The following is a 16,343-nucleotide window of genomic DNA, read 5'->3' on the forward strand; positions in this document are numbered from 1 at the left end:
ATAATATTTTGATACATCTTCTGACTCATACAAAAATATTGGAATTAAATGTTATTTACCTGCGTTTATTTTTATGACAGGTGGTCTACTTTACATCACTCTCTAGGAAACTTGAATTTGAGGTGACTGCTAGGACAGTGGTCCCTTTGTTTTACATGGCATAACTTCTGATCATATTATCTGCAATCGTGTCATGCTACAGGTAAAAAACTTTTATTAGTTTTTAAACTTAAAAATGTTTGTTGTAAGATATTTAACGTATCAGGATCCATTCTAACCATTTTAAGTGTTTAGTTCAGTGGCATCAACCACATCCCCACGGCTGCGTACTGTCGTGACTGTTTCCAATATCTTTCATAACCCGCAGGAGGAACTCTGTGACCAGTGAGCAGTGCCTCCTGCTGCCCTTCTCTCCTCCAGTCCTGAATAACCTTGACTCTATTCTTTCTATGAATTTGCCTTTCTTAGGTTTTCATGTCAATGGAATCATACATTTTTTTGTGACTGACTTATTTCACTTATCATAATGCTTCCAAGGTGTGTCCTTGTGCACATGTGACAACTTCATTCCACTCGATGGCTCTGTGCTCCATTGTATGTGTGCTCCACAATTTGGTTACTCACGGTCTTTTGTGGGCACTTGGAATATTTCCTTCTATTGACAATCATAACACTGCAAGGAACATGGTGTGCTCATGTTAAGAGAATCATTTACAAGTGGAATTGGTGGGTTGCATGAGAATTCCATAGTCAGCTATTTGAAGAACCACCACATTGTTTTCCAGAGTCTACACCATTTCCGATCCCACCAGCAGTAGATAGGGGTTCCAGTTTTTCCACAGTCTCCCTATAAACCAACACTCATTCTTTTCCCTTTTATCGATTTTACCTGTCTTAGTTGGTGTCAAGTGGTATCGCATTGTGGTGATTCGCATTTCTGAAAATATCTGATCACGTTGATTGTCTTTTCAATTTTTTATCGGCCTCTTGTATATCCTCTTTGGAGAAATGCCTATCCAAGTCCTTTGCCCTTCTTATAATTGGGTTGTTTGACCTTCTGTTGTTGACTCGAGTTTTTCCTTAGCACTTTGCATATTTCAGTTATTAAGCCCCTTATCAGCTATATGACTAGCTGATATTTTCTCCCTCCACATAGACTGTCTCTTCACTTTCTTGAGAATGGCCTGTAATGATTAACATTTTTTTTTATTTTGTGATGAAATCCAAAATATTAATTTTTTTGGTACTTGTATTTTTGGTATTATAGTTAAGTGTCTATTGAGAAGTCCAAGGTCATGCACAGTGACCCTGCGTTTCCAAGTTTTATGGTTTTAACTGTTTTTGTTTTTTTTTTTAAGATTTTTTTTTTTAAATAGAGGCATGTTTTATTTATTTATTTATTTGTTTGTTTGTTTGTTTGTTTATACATGCACTGGGTACAGTCAGAAGTGCGGGAGGGTGAGAGAATTCACCAGAGGCAGAGCGGGGAGCAGAGCAGGCAGAAGGACCGAAGTACACTGCTGAGGGGAGTAGCGGGCGGCAGGAGAGATCTGCGCGCCATGTGGGACCCTCCTCTGGTGGCCGGGGAGCAGCCGGGGATCGAACCTGCGTCGCAGAGGCCGCGGGCAGCTTCGCAACCCAGCGCTCAACCGCTGCGCCACCGGGGAGGCCCGGTTTTAACTGTTTTATTTAGATTATTGATGAATGTCTATTTCAGTTCTGTTTATGGTATTTAATAAGGTCCCAGCATCATCCTTGTGTATGTGAAGATCCAGTTTTCCAAAAACCATTTATTGAAGAGCCCTTTCCAGTTTGTTAGACTTACTACACTTGTTAATCAACTGGCTATATTTATGGATTATTCTGGACTCCCAATTTCTATTCTGTCTGTATGTTTATTTGCATGCTAGTACCACATTGTTTTCATTACAGTACCTCTTTGTAAGTTTTGAAATCTGGAAATCTCAGTCCTGCAACTTTTTCTTCTTTGTCGAGATTGCTTTGGATATCCTGGGCTCCTTGCAATTTCAAGTGAATTTAAGGGTTGGCTCTTCCATTTCTGAAAAAGAAAAAAGGAAATTGCAATTTCAATAGAAATTGTGTTGAATCAGTAGGTTGCTAGGTGATTGACATTTTAACAATATTAATCCTTCACATCAACTAAGGATGCCTTTCTATTAAATTAGGTTTTCTTTAGTTTCTTTCACCAGTGTTTTATAATTTTCAGTGTACACATCCTTTACCTCTTGGTCAAATGTACTCTTAAGTATTTTTTTCTTATAGATGCTATTTAAATAGAATTGCTCACTTAATTTCCTTTTGCAATTCCTTTTTGCACAAAAATAGAAACACAGCTGATTTTTATAAGTTGTTCTTGTATCTTGTAGCTTTGTTGAATTTTTTGCAACGAGTAATTTTCTTGTGGATGTGTTGGAATTTTCATATCTGTGATTATGTAATCTCTGAAATAGGATACTTTTACTTTTCTTCCTTTCCAGCTTGGATTCTTTTTATTCTATTCCTTGACTAATTACTCTGGCGAGCAATTCCAGCACAATGCTAAATCTGGTCAGCATCTCTAAGTTTCACTTGTTTGTGTTGTGCGTGTGTTTGTTGGTTGGTTTTTTAGATTTTCAGCTCCAGAATTTGTTTTGTTCCTCTTAAGATATTGTGTTCCCTGTCAGTGTTCTCCTTTAGTATTCTGAGCATATTTAAGACAGTGTTTTTCATAGTATTTGTCTACTATGCCTTCCTCCTTTCCATATTGCAAAACTACTTCCTGGGTTGGAGCAGGCAAAAGAGGAAAAGGACCAGGAAATTTCTGTCGGCACAGGCGCTGAGTATAGTCCTAACACTTGTCTTCCTTGGACTTGAATATATTAACTGATTTTCCTGCTAGTGCTTTTGTAGTTTCTTTTGACATCTTACCACCTTCCCTCTCTATGTTATCAAATGACTATCTTGTGTTTGTTTAGCTCAGGGTTTCAACACATTTGAACATCCATATTTTTTGGCTTGGAATGAAATCATTTGGACAACAGTAAGACCTTCCCAAGAGAGTATGGCCAAATTGAACATGATTCTATGGCAAGTAGTGGTATATTGAGTTTGTAGACTATTTCAAATTTGGCCTTTCAGAAATGACAAAACTTAGTATGGCAACTATTAGATAAATTTCTGATAAAATTGGAAAAACTTTCTCTTCTCAAACATATTTTAATTGTTCTTGTGTTTAATAGACATCATTATCTTTTAGAAAGTTGTGGCCTTCTCCCCAAACATACAGTTTTTGAAGTGTAATCATTTCCCATTCAGCCCGTCACTGTCAAGTTATTAGAATATCCAGAAAATTGGCCATTTTGCTGCCAGGGATGCCTCAATTTGACTGACCATTGGAATCGTGTGAGAAAAATTTTAGACACAATGATTCTGCAGCTTCATCGTAAACCTACTGAATCAAAATCTGTTGATCCGGGTTCTTAGGAAATCTAAAGTTTGATCATTTTCCGATCATTTTGATAAACTGCATCTATCAAGTTTCTTGTAGGGTTCCAGAATATCTGCAAGTGCATTCATAAGTCTCGTACAGTGTCCATTTTCATATCCTTGCTTCACCTACAATTATTAACAGTTGCTTAGAGAACCTCAGCACAACTAGTCAAAGTAGAGTCATGGTAGCCAATAATTTATCTTCCTACCTCAGTGTCTAAAAACTTTACATAAAAATGAGAATCTTGTAAAAGGGATTGAGACTAAACATGTCCTGTGTAGCTCTCACTAATCTTTTTGCATTTGAACTTCATCTTTGTTATGTTCTTATCTTAAACATTTATAAATATTGTTTTCAAGAAGTATTACAAAAGGAAAATATTCATTATGTTCAAAATTTTTGTAACCCAAGTGATTTACTTTTGCTCTGAAATTTGTGTGTGTGCGTTTGGACCCTAAATTTAACTCAAGGCACCAGCAGTTTGAGAAAAAGTGGAACACATCAATGGTGCAGAAACCTTTTAATAAAAAGAAAGTTTTGCTATGTGAATATGGTCTGAAAAAGTCTTTTTGTCACATTCTGTTTTGGAATCAGTAGCTCCATTTCCTTAGTTGTCTCTCCTAGTCTTCAAACTTAGTTTCTTTTCCTATAGAAATCCAGAGAGACTTTTATCAATCATTTGTTTTAAAACTCTTCACATAAAATTAAAATATAAAACCACAGGTGGCTGTCAACATTTTAAAACATAATGTGGTTATTGTGGAGGCAATGTACTGCATACATGCTTTCAAATGCGCTCTCTATATTCCCATTTCTGGTGGTCCAACAGAGAAACAGAAAAGTCTTGTGTTGATCCAAAAATAGTACATTTCAAAACAATTGTTTTTGCAATTAATAGCAACTTTTCTAGAACCCACTTCAGCAATAAAGGAGAATCTTGAAAATATTTTAGCAGGATGCTTTCATGCATTTTATTAACCACATACTATCTCTGCTGTACAGGAACCCCTTAGGTTGATGTTTATAGCTAGTTGGAATCAGGAAATGACTGCAAAGATAATTGGATGTGGGTACTTTCTCAACTACAGCTGCCTGTCCTTTAGTGTTGTGTTCTATTCACACACAACTCCTTGAAAATTAGAGTGGAATTAACCATCTGCTGTGCTCCAGTACATGTATGTGGTTCTGAAACACAGTCAGGGAATTAGTGCTTGGCCAGCTGCATAAGAAGATAGTTAAGTTAAAGCACAAAATGCTAACTTTTATTTTCCCTCTTTGAATTGGTGTAGTTGGTCTGGGATAGTGCATGGGAATTAAAGGTCTCCAGGAGACCTTTAATGTGTAGACCTCCAGGAGACCTTTAATTGTTGTAGAATGATTGCAGAAGAGATTTCAGAACAGGTCCAAATCAAGAATGTCATTAATTGATGGAATTTAAGTATGACAGCTGCTGCCAAAATTACATAATTTTTCCCTCCCTATTTACAGGCTTAGCTGTATACAAAACAAAATGTTTACTGCAGTCATTGGAGTGATTTCTGTTGCCCTGGCAGTGGTGAGTGGCTTTGGACTCATGTTATACATGGGGGTGCCTTTTGTGACAATAGTTGCAAATGCACCATTTCTAATACTAGATGAATAAAGCAAATGTGAGACTACACTATAAGTATTGGGGAGAAAGTAGATAACAGAAAGAGTTTATGATAGATTAAGTTAAAGAACTGTGCTTAGCTGACTACAGATCCAAAATAAGATGTCAAAAATGAAGACAAACATTAAATTGTGTTTTCAGAACTGGAAAAAATAAGGACCCCAAATGCAAAAGTAAAGACAATGACATGAGCAGGAAGTTCTCTCTCTCTCTGTCTCTGTCTCTCTGTCACACACACACACACACACACACACACACAAACACATGCACAACCGCGAGAAGGGAAAATACAAGTCACTGGAATGGTAAGGGAGACAAATATATGACATCTCAATCAAGGGATGCAAATTAAACTAAAAGTGAGATGCCTTGTTTTCTTATTAGATTAGTAAGTATTGCAAGACTGAAACTTTTGGGGTGGTTGTGTGTAATGAACTCTGTCTTCTACTGCTCGGAGAAGACTGTCAATTGACTCATACTTTTCTTAGTCCAATATTTGTATTAAATCAAAAGGCTTAAAAGGGGATCAGGAGCTGGATCCAGTCCCTCCTTCAAGATAGGCTTGGGCGGGCCTCCCAGGTGGCGCAGCGGTTGAGCGCTGGGTTGCGAAGCTGCCCGCGGCCTCCGTGGCGCCGGTTCGATCCCCGGCTGCTTCCCGGCCACAGGAGGAGGGTCCCACATGGCGCGCAGACCTCTCCTGCCGCCCGCTGCTCCCCTCAGCAGTGTACTTCGGTCCTTCTGCCTGCTCTGCTCCCCACTCTGGCTCTGGTGAATTCTCTCACCCTCCCGCGCTTCTGACTGTACCCAGTGCATGTATGAACAAAAAAACAAACAAACAAACAAATAAAAATAAATAAATAAAAACATGCCTCTATAAAAAAAAAAAAACTTATTTAAAAAAAAAAAAAAAAAAAAAAGATAGGCTTGGGCACCAACTGAGTAAAAAAATTGGTAAGACTGGGGAGGGCTAACCTCCAGGATACACAGGAAAACCTGCAAGAGGCCACAGAGAGCAGAGCTCACAGCTCAGGAACTGGGGAGCACCTGCGCCCTCTGGAGGATGCAGGCGATATGGCGCCCCTCCAAGGAGACCAGCTCAGTGTCCAGCCCTCAGACATCTCACTGGTCACGATCCGCTTATCAGATTTGTTTCCCTACACGGAAGTATAATGGAAGCCTCCTTGTGTCTTTCTGTGGCTTTCTCGCTCCGTTTTAAAATCCCCTCGTGTGGGTAAAGCAGGGACATTTATTCATCACCTATTGCAGCACATTTTCATGGACATGAAAAGAGCAGCATTAAACAATTATGTGCTTATCATGTGACACAAATACTGATTTCAGAAATACCTAGGACTGGGATTTCAAAATTGTATCATATTAGAGTGACTTTCCCTTTGTAAGAAACTGTCATAGTGTCCTCTCAATTTGTCGTGACTTTTTGCATTCCCAGCAACAAGAGAGGATTCCTGCCCCCTCCCTGCAGGGCAAGATCTAAAGACGCCATTCATTCTTTTTAAACCATTCTGACAAGTGACATTTCATTATGGACACGTGCATTTCCTCAGGAACTTACAATGTGGACTCATTCTATACTCATTCACCATTCGCTCCTCTTCCTATGTGAGGGGCCTGCTCATCTGTTCAATTGGGGGAGGGTGTTGCCCTCCACAGGGGATGCAGGTATCTAACCTCACATATCCAACCTCTGCGGTGCAGGGAGGCTGTGCAGCCCCACAAAGCTTCCTATGGGCGATATTTCAACTGTATGAAAAATAATAAGAGAGAACCGGTACTGTATTTTCTACAAAGACAACATTAGCTGCAGTGGAAATAAAGTGAGGAAATAGATTAAAAGTTCAGAGAACAAATGAAAAGTTCAATTGTAGAACTAACCCAGAGAATTGCTTACAATACAATTTCAGAGGAAATTTCAGACAAAATCAAGAGAAAAAGGGATTCCAATTCATTTGCATACTATTAGTATTATATCAGTACATATTACTACTATTCTTATTACTATTTATTACTATGATGCCATAACATATGAAAGAGTGGAAATCTTCCTCACTCTTTTAGCAAGAACTTATGGCATGATGCATATGCAGTCAAATTACACAAGAAGAAAAATACAGACCAATAACATTACATATTAATATAGAGGTTTTAAATAAAGTATTAACAAAGAGATCCAATGACCAGGTGAATACATTGATGCATCCTTGCCAAATAGGATTTCATCCAATGATATGAGTTGTGTTCCATATTATACAGTATTTTAATAGGATATTGTATTAACACATCACTAAATTTGATCATTGTCCCAAGTGAAGCTGAAAGAGCCTTTTACCCCATCTAATGTGAATTCCTAATAGAAGCCACATAAATTACAAGCCAGCAGCTACATCTGTGATGTGGTAACACGCACTCTCATGCACGCCGCGTGTCCCAGTCCTGCCGCATCTCAGTGAGTGGGGAGGTGAAGGGGACGTTCCCAGGAACAGGCCAAGGCGCCCTTTCCTCCATCACCGCTCAACATTGCCCTGCAGGTGACGGGAAATGCAGTAAAAAAGTGAAGTCAGTGTATTCACTTGGCGCTGATGGAAAAGCCAGAAGTCAGCCGGAGATGCAAATGCCGGCGTCACCTGGGAAGGTTGGTGCTGGGGCACAGGTGACAACAGGGATCTCCCGGGATGAGGACTCACTGACAGTGACTACTTCTGCCAACAGTGACAGACAGAGGCCTGCTGGTGGGACAAGGGGAGCAGAGAAGATGCCTTGGCCCTGCTGCGCAGGGGGAGAGCAGTTACCTCTGGGCTGAGTCCTAATCGGCCTCCCACTTGGGCTGCACCCCAAGTAGCAAGACGTCACATGGCTGGGGCTTCTGTCTGGGAAGCACAATAACCCACATTCTGAAGTTTTCGGCAGCAACTTTGACCTTCTGCCAAGTGCCCTGAGACGCAGGGTCGTGAGGCTGGTGTCATTGCACCTGCTCCTGGTGGGCCTGAGGGGAAGGCAGGTCCTGGGTGACCCAGGATTCCTTCCCACAAATTCTCAAAGGGTCCCTGGATGAGAGGATGAAAACAAAGCCTCCAGGGTGTGGTGGGGATACCCCAGAACTCTGTCCCTTGAGGCTCCATGGTGGACATTCAGCTCACCAGCAGGGTCTCATGCTCTGCACAGACCTTCCTAGGAGCTCACTTCCTTCTCAGAAAGACATTCCAGACCCTCCTTGTCTATCAGATGCAAACACTACCTGACTTGGCCATAGACTCCAGTGAGGAAAAGACTGAATTTGAGACAATGTGGTAAGGAGGTCAGACCTGGGAGCTCATAGGGTGATGGTGGCCTCACGGGAGGTGAAGGTCACGCATCAATAAGGACGCAGTGTGCCACCTACCCTGGGCCAGCTGAAGGGCTACCCACTATCTGTCCCAACACCACACTAAGAAGACACGGCGTGGACCCTGCAGCCACAGGCCACACGCTCAGCCACTGTGAGGCCTCAGCACGTGTGGGAGGCTCTTGTCTGTGGTGTTAGGGCCCAGGGAGTGGGGTGAGGGTGGCCTTTCCAGGACACCATGGGGACAATGAGGCCTCACATTGGGACTTTCATCTCCAGGGAAAACTCCCATTTATCGGAATGTCAATCTCTGTCCCCTCTGTCCCCTGGGCTCCCACCTTAAGTGTGTGAACACTATTAATAGGGTTGCAAGTTCCTACAAATATATCATTTCTTCTCTGCTTCTCTGGAAGGATCTCCTTCAGTTGTGTTTCTAAACCCCAAGTCCCCCCACCCTCAGCGACATATAGCCTGAGCCTGAGGTCTCCTGGGTGAGGAAGAAGCTGTCTAAGGCAGCAGCTGCCTTAGGCAATGGCCAAGGAGCCTGATGCCTGGTATCCCAGAGCACACAGGGAGTCACACATAGTCGCATGTCACTGTGGAGACACCCCATTGCTCAGCACCCCTGACACCATGCAGACTGAGCCCCCTCGTGGGAAATGCAGCTCCCCCAGACAGGCCAGAAGCCTCTGATGTGGTTGGAGGCACCTGTCTCTTACAGCCGAACCCTGGAGACAGTCTTGGGGCAGCTGCACCCCACGATAGGCCAGCAGCTCTCAGGACACCCTTACTTCTGGGGCATGAGGGTGGGCTCCACCTCCTGCTTCCTGCTCCATCACCTCCCTGGTAGGAAATGCAGCTCAAGTCTGACTCTTACCTGTATAGACACAGTCAATGCGAGAAGAAATGAGCTTTTTAGCTAAGGGTAACGAGAAGATGAGACACATCCCTGTGTCCAAGGAAATCAGACCAAAAAAAGTGACAACAGATGTCACCAGACTAAGACCTGGTACTGAGAGCAGGGGTGACTGCTCCAGGCCGGGGCAGCAATGGGAGGATTTTGTCTCACATCCCCGTGGGTCTGGAGCACTGTGAGGACTTTGAGTCTCCATGATCTGCACTACAGTAGTAGTCGGCCTCGTCCGCAGGCTGTGCCCCGAGATGAGCAGGAGCCCCGCATTGGCTGAGGCGTCTTTGGCTCCAGAGAAGCGGCTGGGGTCCCTGGGGCCCTGGTGATGATCCAAGTCTGATTTTACTTCAAAAGATACCGGGGAGGCCTCCCTGGCTTCTGCTGGTGCCAGCGGATCCTGAAATCACCGACACTGATGTCACTGCTCAGGGTGCAGGTGAGTCTGGCTGTTGCTCCAGGAGAAGCTGAGAGGGAGGGCGGCTGAGTCAGACAGGCTGGGAGAGGGGACCTGTTGACAGAAACACACTTAGTCACAGCAGCAGGACTCTGGGTAGATTTCCCTGGGATCTTAAATAGAAGTCAGAGGACAAGCAGGAGAAATATTCTTATTTGAGGCCTGTCTTTTCCTGTGAGGTGAGAGGAGCAGGAGGAGCAGACGCGTCCAGGCCATGGTGCTCACAGCCCACTGAAGTCCACATGGGCTGGGCTGCCCAGGCCTCCTTTTCTTCCCCACCATCTGCCATAGCAGGGACTGTGCATGCAAACGGGGTTCCACCCAGGGGCTGCCCAGCCCCTCCCCGAGCCCTGGGGCTGGGGCTCATCTCACACCCCACACTGAGGACGGGGAAACTTGCTTCACTCCTTGAGAGAATCTTGGGACAAAACACCTGCTGGCCCCCACGCAGGATTCTGCTCAGGGACCGTGCCAGGCCAGAGAGGACATGGATGGGGTATAGGCCAGACTCGAGGGAGGGTGAGAGGATTCAGCAGAGACAGAGCGGGGAGCAGAACAGGCAGACTGACTGAAATACACTGCTGAGGGGAGCAGCGGGCGAGACAGGAGAGGTCTGCCATGCCCTGTGGGACCCTCGCTGGCCGGCTGGGAACAAACCGTCACTGCAGAGGCTGCGGACAGCTTCACAGCGCTGTGCTCAACCACCTGCGCCACCAGGGGAGGCCCAAACCTGAAAATTTAGTGGTAGCTTTAGTTTCTGTTAGGACTGGAATTCCACTTTGCAGGGTTGCTAATGAAACAATGGTGCATAGCAAGGTTTTTCTAGGCTGGCTAATAATCAGATAAGCATTAGGCAGATTCATAAAGTCAAGAAAAGTCAGAGAGACATATTAATACTATGTACATTTTCCATATACATGGGACTCAGTAGGAAAGACAAAAGTACCTTTTATACCAAAAGTTTCTTTTGAAGTAAACACTAGACAGAGTAAAGTATGCTCCCAACATGGTAACACTAACAGACACAGAGATCTCTTGATATTCATTTAAAATTTTGGCCATGTCTACCAATTTTAAGAGATAGTTATTTTATCAATATTTATGAAGACACTGAGAAACCTGTTATTGATTTAATTTCAGTCCTTTAGCAACTCCTTCCGATCAACCATGTCCTAAATTTCTATTTTAAGAGTGACTCTTTGCCTTTAAAGAAGTTGTGCGCAGAGAATTTACATTAGATTTTAAGACCAGAAAAAAAAAAATTCTTTTAAATTGTATAAGAATTTAAACATCTCAACCTAGTTTTTGAAATGTCTTAGATTTTATTTTAAGTTTGATACTCTAATTTACCATTTTTTATACATTTGTATATGAAGAAGGTTTTCAATGAGATAGAAGCTAAAATCTTTACCTGGAACAGGTGTCTAATCTTAATGGTTACTAAAGACCTAGGGCTCGAGACTGCAACAATTTTAAAGTCAAGCAGTTTTTACTAAATTTTTTACATAAGAAGTTTATATTTTTAAGGAAGAATCCTTTGGTTTTAAGTTGTTACACTTATATCTCACGGAGAACAAGCATATTTTGAAGGCAAAAAAAAAAAAACACTTTTCTGAGGACAGGAGAAGAGGTATATTTTTACAGTTTTCTGGTTCAGATTTAACTCAAGAAAGTTGCATTTTCTCTTTGTATTTTATCAGATTCATTAATTTTAACAAACAATGAATCTTTTACAGTCCCAATAAGCAAATTAAAAAGTTTTTACTCACCCAATAAGCATGTTGAAGGACACAGAGGGAAATATATATATATATTTTTTTTACTTATAGAACAGACCGGAATAGAATCTCTAGGTGGACAAAAGGAGAGTCCAGTCCCCCACTGCAAGAAGGTTCATCCCATTAGCTTGTGCTTCCACATCACGTGGGGGCTGCCTCTTCAAGGCAGCCAGACTTCTGTCTGGAACCACATCCTTAATTTTGCCTTTACCCTCAGTGATGAGACCCTTCGACAATATGTAGGAATATTATTCTTTCATCTACCTTTGTCCCTTAAAATCTTTTAAACTTTTATCTCTGTTTGGTGTCTAAATGCAAATGTTGTATCAACATTGAAAACCTGACATTTCTTGGCTCTCTCTCTCTTCATATTTTATTTTTTTTTTGTAAAGATTTATTTATGCATGCAAGAGCTAGGGTGCAGGCCAGAGAAACAGGGGGTGGGAGGATTCACTAGAGACAGAGTGGGGAGCAGAATAGGCAGATCTTCTGAAATACACTGCTGAGGGGAGCAGCGGGCAAATCAAGAGAGGTCCACTGGGCCTTGTGGGTGGCTCGCTGGCCGGGGATTGAACTTGCATTGCAGTGGCTGTGGATAGCTTCATAGTGCTGTGCTTAAACCCTTGCCCCACCAGGGAGCCCTCTCTCTATTCTTATTATGGCTTGCAAACAATTTTTTCCCAGACTCATCTCTTTCTTGTAATACCTTATCAAATGTCGTTATTCACCTGTAACACCAACAGCTAAGGCATGTCTTTCCATCTCTCCCCAGAGCTGCCTGCTCCTTCCTGAGTAGTCTGTCTTCCAAGCACCCACATGTTTGCCAGGTATGTCGCTACTGACGTACATCATGAATTCACATCCATTTTCTCAACACCCTCACTTTTTAGCATCTGACTTAACTTTCTCACTTTATGTCAGGTCAGGCTGCGCTTGGGCACTGTGACAAAAAATGGCAAGCCCTTGGAGCCTTAAAATTAAACTTTTTATCGCTCTCACAAAGTCCAAGGCTGATGGGGGGAATGTCCATGTTGCCAAGCCTTCTTCAATCCCGTGAGTTTGTCTTGCTAATAGGGACCTCGATTCTTTGAGAGAAAGCAAAAGAGAGCAAAGTGAAAAAGAGAACGAGCCAAAGGGAAACTTTGAAGGCTGCAAAAGTGCTTTCCTCGGCCTCAGAACCCATCATACTGCGCTGTGGACCCTCTCACTATGAGGGAGGAAGATATACAGATGCAGCGTGTTTGAGAATGAGAGAAGAACCAGCTACTAGGGAGCACTAGAAATATTTCTCTGAGTAGGTATTACAGTCTCCAGGTTAGAGAAGGGGAAACTGAACCTCAGGAGTAGTAAGATGATCTCCCCAAGATTAAGATTGCCAGTTAGTCAGTGACAAAGCCCAAAATCAAACCCAGGTCAGTCTGTTATTCTACCCTGTGACCTAGTTCTTCCAATGCACTTACTTGTTATATCATTTCAAATACTGTAACATCACATTGACACAAAAGGCCCTTGGAGAATGAAAAGCTGAATGTTTCTCTATAAGACTGTAATGGCTCCCCAATGTTTTTAAAACGCATAAAACAACTTAGGATACACGTATTTTCAGTGACTGATAATGTAGACACACCTACCTCAGAGATGGGTGTTCTCTTCTTGTGTATCTTTGCTCCAGAGGCCTCAGCATTTGCTTCTGTTGAGTCAACCCATCCAGTATCCCAAGGGATAAGATCGTCTGGTGGGGAGCAATTGGGGTGCTTTGTACCTTAGAGGCTGCAATGCAATGATTTAGGAAGAAGCCATGCTTGAAACAAAAACCAGGATTTCTCTGGTGGGGATAATTCTCCTGAAACACTGGATGAAGAAGGGGTTGATGTAGGGGATTCCTTGGTGTGAATGGAAGTTTTGGGAGAAACAAGGAAGTTATTTGATGGAACATTAGTTGAGGAGATGAAAATTACCAGTTGATCTTAAAATACCAGCTGTATAAAAATTTGCAGCTGTATAAAAAGAGCCTGAAGCATTGTATGTCTGGGTACACCGCCCTTAAAATTCAGGGGTTTAAAAAATAATTTGAAATCTTTACAACATAAAGACATCAAGTAAAATTCAAAAGTTTTTGCCTAAATTCTTATATGTCTTTTCTTTGCTAATAAGTTTTTTCATTGTTTTTTTAAAAACACCTCAAACTCATTTTCATGACTTAAGTAAGATTTAAAAGTACCAAAAATGTTTGAAAAACTCACTCCAAAGCTTATCCTGTAGAAATTACGATAATTGTATTAGGTGAATATTATTTCAAGTATACATGCATCAGATACATAGTATAGAGAACAAAGTAAAAGAAATGTTTTCACACTACTTGAAATATAAACATTAGTAACATTATATATATTATATATATATAATATATATATTATATATAATATATATTATATATATTTTATAATATATATTTATAGCTAAACCCATCTCCCAGAAACGCTTAATATATTAATATGCATTTATATCATTTTATATAATATCACATATTTACATTATATATTATATTTATATTATATATAATATTTATATGATATATAATATATCTATCCACAATATATTGTATTAATAATATATGATATACTGAAAAGAGCTGTTTGCTGTTGTTGTGGGCCAACAACTCACAAAGAACTGCTAATGCTGGTAGACCTGACACTGCCCCCTTCTGACTGGTGGTGACCAGCACTACTGGCCAGTGCTACCCAGCACTGTTGACAGGTGACTGGCTCTCTGTGTCTGGGCATCCTTTGAGAGCTGCTAACACAGTGCATCTCATTGTCCAGCGCTGCCTCCCAGCCTCCATGGCTGTCTGGTCCAGTGACTAGGTCGTCCAGTAACGACCTTCAGACTGTTGCTGTGGGCTGTTGTGGCATCATCTCAGCGACCCTACCTGTGAGCATCTCCAGATCCTGGCCCACTTCTGGCCAGTGTGACACTAGCTCCAGGCCCTTGTTGATAGAACTGCACCATCTTGCAAGAACGGCCTTTTGTTTGGGAATCCGGACATGGATGTGCTATCCAGGATGAGATAGCTGGCCTCTGTGGCCTTAGAATCTCTATTTTTCTCCTGTTGGTTAAAAAACCTTATTGTTGTTTTTCCCTAGAGTGGCATCCTCAGAGGGTGGGCTTCTTGACTGCCCATTCACTAGTTTACATTGTGGAGATTGGACCCTGAAAACCGATCCCTTAGGGGGAATTTGTCCTGCTTTAAGCTCAGCAGAAGGACAAAGGGCTGAGACCAGCACAATCTCATTGTTTGGGAAGGAGGAGGTGCTCTGCCTCTTCCACCGCTCACTTTCTTTTTGAGGCTAATTGAGAGTTCCGGACCCTCCCCTGTATTCCTGCCAGGTCAGTCCTGGTGGGCTATGTGGGTCCATCAACAGTAACAGGGAGAAGGTATTGACAAGAGGCTGTTCTTCATCCTCAGCTGCTCTAGACCCATCTGTTGCTGTCCCAGGTGACACTGGGCTGGAAATCTGGGAACTAAGTGGTGGGACTCCAGAAGTGGGCAGCATGTGAGGATGGAGCTGAGACCTGGTGGGAGGGAGAGATGAGGACTGAAGGGTGAGGAATGAGACCCCCAGATGGAAGGGTTGGATTGGAGGCACTGAGTCATGGCTAAGTGACAGTAAAGGGAGTGTCACAGCATCTTCTCTCCCATGGGATACCCTTGGGTCAGAAAGTGACAGTGAACAATGCATTAGATGAGCCATGTGAGGGGCTGATTTGAGGAGCTCAGGGCCTCTGTGCAGCTGCCTCTCATTGTCCCACCAGGAACCTTTCCAGGAAACTTTTAGGAAACGTGCTTTCTCCTGTTTGCCTTTCCTTCCTCTCCATCTACCTACCTACCTACCTACTTCTCTCTCATGTGGCTGCCTACCTATCTGTGGTTCCTTTATCAAGTGTGAGCATCCATGTGTATGTGTGTTTCTGTTGATATTTGCAGCGGAGTGGCTTTGGAGGGCATGTGCACTGTAGCATTTCATACCATGAATAGCTGTGATGTTTTAAATTTGGCAAGACCTTCACGTTATCCTAACTTTTCTCTTGTTCCATGAATTTTGCGTGCGGTAACCTCTTCCCCATGGCTAGTTCTCCTCCACAGATAAAAAAAACATAGAGACATATTTTTCTTAAGATTTATTTATTCATACAAGAGCTGGGTACAAGCCTGTGGGGTGAGGGGTGAGAGGATTTACCAGAGACAGAACAGGGAACAGAACAGGCAGATAGACTGAAATACACTGCAGAAGGGAGCAGCGGACAAGTCAGGAGAGGTCTGCTGCGCCATGTGGGTTACTCTCTGGCCGGGGATTGAACTTGTGCTGCAGTGGCTGAGGCTAGTTTCATAGGCTGCGTCTTAACCCCTTGCACCACCAGGGAGGCCTGAAACATATTTTAATCCTAAATATTTTGTGCATTATCTAACATACTGTATTTTGAATAAGTATATATAGATATACACATTTATACATATATAGATTTATATATACAGATTTATATATATATACATGTATATAAACAGATACAGAGACATGTGATTATTACATATATTACATATATATTATATAATATATAATTTTTTCCCTCCTATCATCCAGCAGAGAAATTTACCTAGGACACAGTGTGATGTTTTTTGATTAGATTCTCAGTGCATTGTCAACCATTCACCTACAATGAG

The sequence above is a fragment of the Talpa europaea genome (assembly GCF_964194135.1).
Source record: "Talpa europaea genome assembly, chromosome: 14".
Classification (NCBI taxonomy): Eukaryota; Metazoa; Chordata; class Mammalia; order Eulipotyphla; family Talpidae; genus Talpa; species Talpa europaea.